The sequence below is a fragment of the Petaurus breviceps genome, unplaced genomic scaffold, assembly GCF_028583685.1.
Source record: "Petaurus breviceps papuanus isolate PSGF00001 unplaced genomic scaffold, PetGlider_PUasm1.0 90977, whole genome shotgun sequence".
Lineage (NCBI taxonomy): Eukaryota > Metazoa > Chordata > Mammalia > Diprotodontia > Petauridae > Petaurus > Petaurus breviceps.
Genome location: NW_027187391.1, coordinates 42151014 through 42155961, shown reverse-complemented (window position 1 = coordinate 42155961; position 4948 = coordinate 42151014). Strand labels below are relative to the sequence as shown.

At 39.7% G+C, this 4948-nt stretch overlaps 1 protein-coding gene across 2 annotated transcripts in view; it reads right to left on the bottom strand.

The window, feature by feature from the left end:
- METTL24 (methyltransferase like 24) overlaps positions 1 to 4948 on the bottom strand; it is a 245309-nt gene that overhangs the window by 238611 nt on the left and 1750 nt on the right. The gene's annotated exons all lie outside the window — the stretch shown is intronic.

The window sequence follows — 4948 nt, the reverse complement described above, 5'->3', positions numbered from 1 at the left end:
CACACACACACACACACACACACACACACACACACACACACACACACCAGGTATCTAATATGTTTGTATGAATTAGTTGGTATAACTTGAGAGAAGATGCTACATGTAATCAAGAAAAGTTCAAACCTAGAATGCAAGAGTAAAAGTTAGCTATTAACTATAGAAAAACAAACATAAGGTCATAGGATCATAGACCTAGAAGTAGATGAGTAACCTCAGAAGCTACTTAACCTAGCTCCATTTTAAAGATGAGGAAACTGAGGTCCAGACTTGCCTAAGATTACACAGGTAGTAAAAATAAGAGGTGGGATTTGAACTTAAGTGCTTTGACTCCAGTTCCAGTGTTCTTTCCTTAGTACAGTGCTGCCTTCCTTATTAAAATAAATTGTAAGCTAATCATCTATGAGTAGGGCAACTAAGTGAGCAGTGAATAGTTTGCCGGGCCTAGAGTCAGGAAAATTCATCTTCTTGAGTTCAAATTCAACTTCAGACACTTACTAGCTATGTGACCCTGGGCAAGTCACCTAACTCTGTTCACCTCAGTTTCCTTGACTGTAAAAGAACCTGGAGGAGGAAATAGCAAACCACTCTAGTATCTTTGCCAAGAAAACCCCAAATGGGGTCACAAAGAGTTGGACATGACTGAAACAACTGAACAACAACATCTATGAGTAAGAGAAGGTGGAAAGAGTTGGTGTTGGTAGTAAGCCAAGAAGTTAATGAAGAAGGAATGGCAATATTACTGAGAGAGTTTAAGGCCTGAGGCTTTTGTTTAAATTGTTCCTCTATCTGGAAATCATTTCACATCCCCTAGAACCAGTTCCACCCATGGTAGTAAATTCCTACCCATCAAGACCCAGCTCAAATGTTACCTTCTCCACTCAATGCCATTCAACTCAAAAATAAACATTTCTTAAGCATTTAATGAGCTGCATAGCCCTATGCTAGGAAAAGAGGATGCAAAAATGGTTGCAGCCCTTGCATTAAAGTCTCATGGGGAGCTACAATATGTACGCAGCTAAGTATAAAAGTTAGATTGTGATAAGGACAAAAGGAAGATCCAGATAACATTATCTTAGAGTATGAAGAAGAAAAGATCATTTTAACATAACTTTGTAGAGAAAGATGGTTCTGAAATGTGCCTAAAAGCTTTCCTTGAAACACAAAACTGGCCCCTCAACTTAAGTCAATCAGTCAATAAACATTTATTAAGCACCTACTGTATGCCAGGTGCTGAACCAAATATCATACTTTGTATTTCTCTCAATACACTTTGATGGTTACTCATGTATATACCTTGGTCCCCGTTTGACATTATGCCCATGAAAATAGACATGTCCTTTGTATGGACCATCGCTGTCTTGTATTTACCGTGTTTCCCTGATAATAAGACCTATCCCGAAAATAAGCCCTCCCCTTACTGTGTAAGATTCCTCTAAAATAAGCCCTCCCCCAAAAATAAGCCCTATTGAGATTGCTACTGTAGTGAAGGTGATCCCCTGCGCTACACGCTACATTACGGTACCCTCTGTATGCACCGTCCCCCGCCCCGTGAAATGCACGCCGTGCTCCGAGCTGCATCCAATCAGAGCTGCAGCAGTGAGCACATCATCCTGTTCTTCCCCAGTGATTTGCTTATTGAATAAAGGTAAATTTTTTTGTCCACATTTACCTGTTTATTAAAATTGCTGTCAATGTTCATTAAAATAAGCCCTCCCCTGAAAATAAGCCCTCTGGTGTTTTTCTGTCCAAAAAAATTTAATAAGACAGTGTCTTATTATCAGGGAAACACGGTAGTAGGTACTCTATACGTATTTTATAGTATCATAGTCTGAGAGTTGGAAGGGACCTTAAGGCCAACACATTCAGCCCCCTCGTTTTACAAATTAGGAAACTGGGACCCAGAGACATTAAATTGACTGCCCGAGGTGATATAAGCAGTAAAAAGAACTTGGAATTGAGCCCGGGTCCTCTAACCCCAAAGCTGGCACTCCTTCCACTCTAAAAGACGGAGCTGAACTGAATCAGTGAATGTCAAGGTAACTAGAGTACTCCTTAGAGATCCAATTAATTTTCAGTTAATAAGGATATGTATGCTCCAAGTCAGCCATCTTTAAAATGCCTGCTTCAGTTACAAAGGAAACAGATTGAGGGTATAGTCAGAAGAGAATAAACCAAAATCATTATGGCACAGGTACATGATCAGAAGTCAAGTTAACAAGCATTTATTAAGGATTTATTTTGTACCAGGAACTCTGCTTAAGTGCTCGGGATAACCAAAAAAAAGACAAAAAACCTTTTCTGCCCTCAAGGACCTCACAATGTAATGGAAAAGACAAAAAAAAGCATCTAATAAACTGGAGGTTCTTTCAGAGGGAAGGTACTGGCATTAAGGGGGACCAGGAAAGTCTTCTTGCAGAATGTAGTATGTGAGCTGAGCCTTGAAAGCCAAATGGAACACATATCAGGCTAAGGATAATTCTCTAATAGGTCATTCAAACTTAATCATAACTGCTTAGGCCAGAAGTAACCACCTTTTTTTTAAGAGAGTGAGGCAAAAACAAAATACTCTTGACTAGATACTATCTCAATGTTCCCAAATACCTGTTCCATTCTAGACATTCTGCTATGTAGGCACTAGGTGTTACAGAGATGAATAAAATACTCTTCTTTCCCTCAAGAAATTTCATTCATATTTTCTTGGAATTTCCTTGAAGTAGACCATCAAGAATTGTGAATAACCATATTCACAATACAGGATTGCTCTCTCCATCAACTTTCATTTATGGAACCTCAAGTAGTAGCACTCTTGCTGGATTACCAGAACCTGTGGGAATGAAGTCCAGGGATCATAGGACAATTTATGTGCTATATATTTAAAAATGCTCTCCAAAGAAAATTGTTAGTGAGACAAAAGTCAATGGAAATAGTCATCATAGACAGGAGTACATTACAGCATATTCCCAAAGGTGATTTGCAACTAAAATAGGTCGGCCCCTCTCTCCTCGGTGAACTCTGTTTCTGAACTACTTTACACTAGTTCAGTGCAGCTGTTTTTGGTAATTGTGCAATTCATGGCCCAAGCTCTCCTCCAATAAAGCATCTCTACTACCAGACCATGGAAGAGTAACCAATCCAACAGCAAAAGCATTTAAGACACTAAAACAATATAAAGTGATAGAATCATTCCCTGATCCCTATATTCCATTAGATGTAACCTTCAATGCTGTGAATGGAAGAGAAATTTCAACCAATCCCTTTCTCTCCTTAACATGCTCTCAATAGACAACACAGAGATCTCTTAAATTTGCTTAAGATTCATAGCTTGGTTCTCTAGGCAGTAGGACTCTTCTAGGACTGAAGGAAGTCATAGCCATTAGTATATCATGTGCTACCCCTTCCGACCTTTTACTCCCACTGTAGCCCTCAGTGTGCCTCTCTAAACTCAGTAACATCTTAATACCCACATGGTGAGCTCACTCACCTCTCCATGCTGTTCCTCCTATCTTAGTCCTTTTTCTTTGTCCCCTGTAGCTATTTTCTTCTCTCTTTCTTTTTCAAGTTCACACCACCTGACAATACCCAAATACAGATGCAAAACTCCAGGAACCTGACAACCTGGACATTTCTCCAATCAGTAGTAATTAGCTCATTGTTGTGGGCCTGAACCATATGTGGGAGCTCATATTAAGATCTGAGAAATTCATGTCCATATTACACAAACAAGAATCAGCATATAAAGGTATCATCCTGGAAATGTAATATTAGAAAAAAAAGAAAATAATGAGATCATAGATTTAGAGCTAGTAGTCACCTTAGAGTTCGTATAGTCCTACTTCTATCTTTTAAAGGTTAAGTAACTTGGCCAAGATCCCATAGGTAGATGGTGACAGAGCTTGAATTTGAAGCCAGATCTTTTGATTCTAAACCCAAGTTTCTTTCCATTATGCCATACTGAATTGGTTCTCAAATCATGGTACACATGCACACACAAAAGCCTCCTTAGGAATTTCTTTGGACAATTTATTTATGGGATCAAGAATTATATAGGGTGAGATACTTAGCACCCACCCAGAAAGACCTGGCCGTGTAACCTTGAGCAAGTTACTTAACCCCAATTGCTTAGGGGAGGCCAGGTGGTGCAGTGAGTAAGAGCACTGGCCCCAGAGTCAGGAGACCTGGGATCGAATCTGGGCTCAGATACCTAGCACTGAACCCAGAAATAACTGACCATGTAACCTTGAGCAAGTTACTTAACCCCAATTGCTTTAAAAAAAATTATATAGGGTGATTGCAGTGCATTGAAAACTGCACCAATGTAAGTAGTACCATGAGATCAAAGGTCTACTGAAGTTCATGAAGAATGTTTTCCCTTGAGATTTAGCAGGATGCATTGAATAAACTCTAAAAATAAAGACCATTCACTAGAAAAGAAGGATGCACTATGAGAATTTAAGCCTAGAAGAACCCCATGCCTGCTTAATTATGTCTATATGTATTCCCACTCCTTGGACAAAAAATGATCTCTAAAGATATTTTCTTCATACTTACATACTCCTAAAATACTTCGTACTTACATACTTCCCCCAAATGCTTGGCATAAAGATACTTGTTATGCAGGTAGGAAAAGGTTGAGGTGAAGATGAAGATGAAGTATTAGAACACCTAGTACAATCTCAAAAAAATGTGCATTCCAGAGGGGTCTTCTGAAACACTGATCATATGACAAATAAACCACACACATACACCCCAACCACTACTTTCAAACAGTCAGGAGCTTTGTCTGGGGCTCCAAGAGGAGATATGGAGAGGGGAGGGAGGGAGGGAGGGAGGAAAGGGGAGAGAGGGGAGAGAGAGGAGAGAGGGGAGAGAAAAAGAGAGAGAGAGAGAGAGAGAGAGAAAGAGAGAGAGAGAGAGAGAGAGAGAGAGAGAGAGAGAGAGAGAGAGA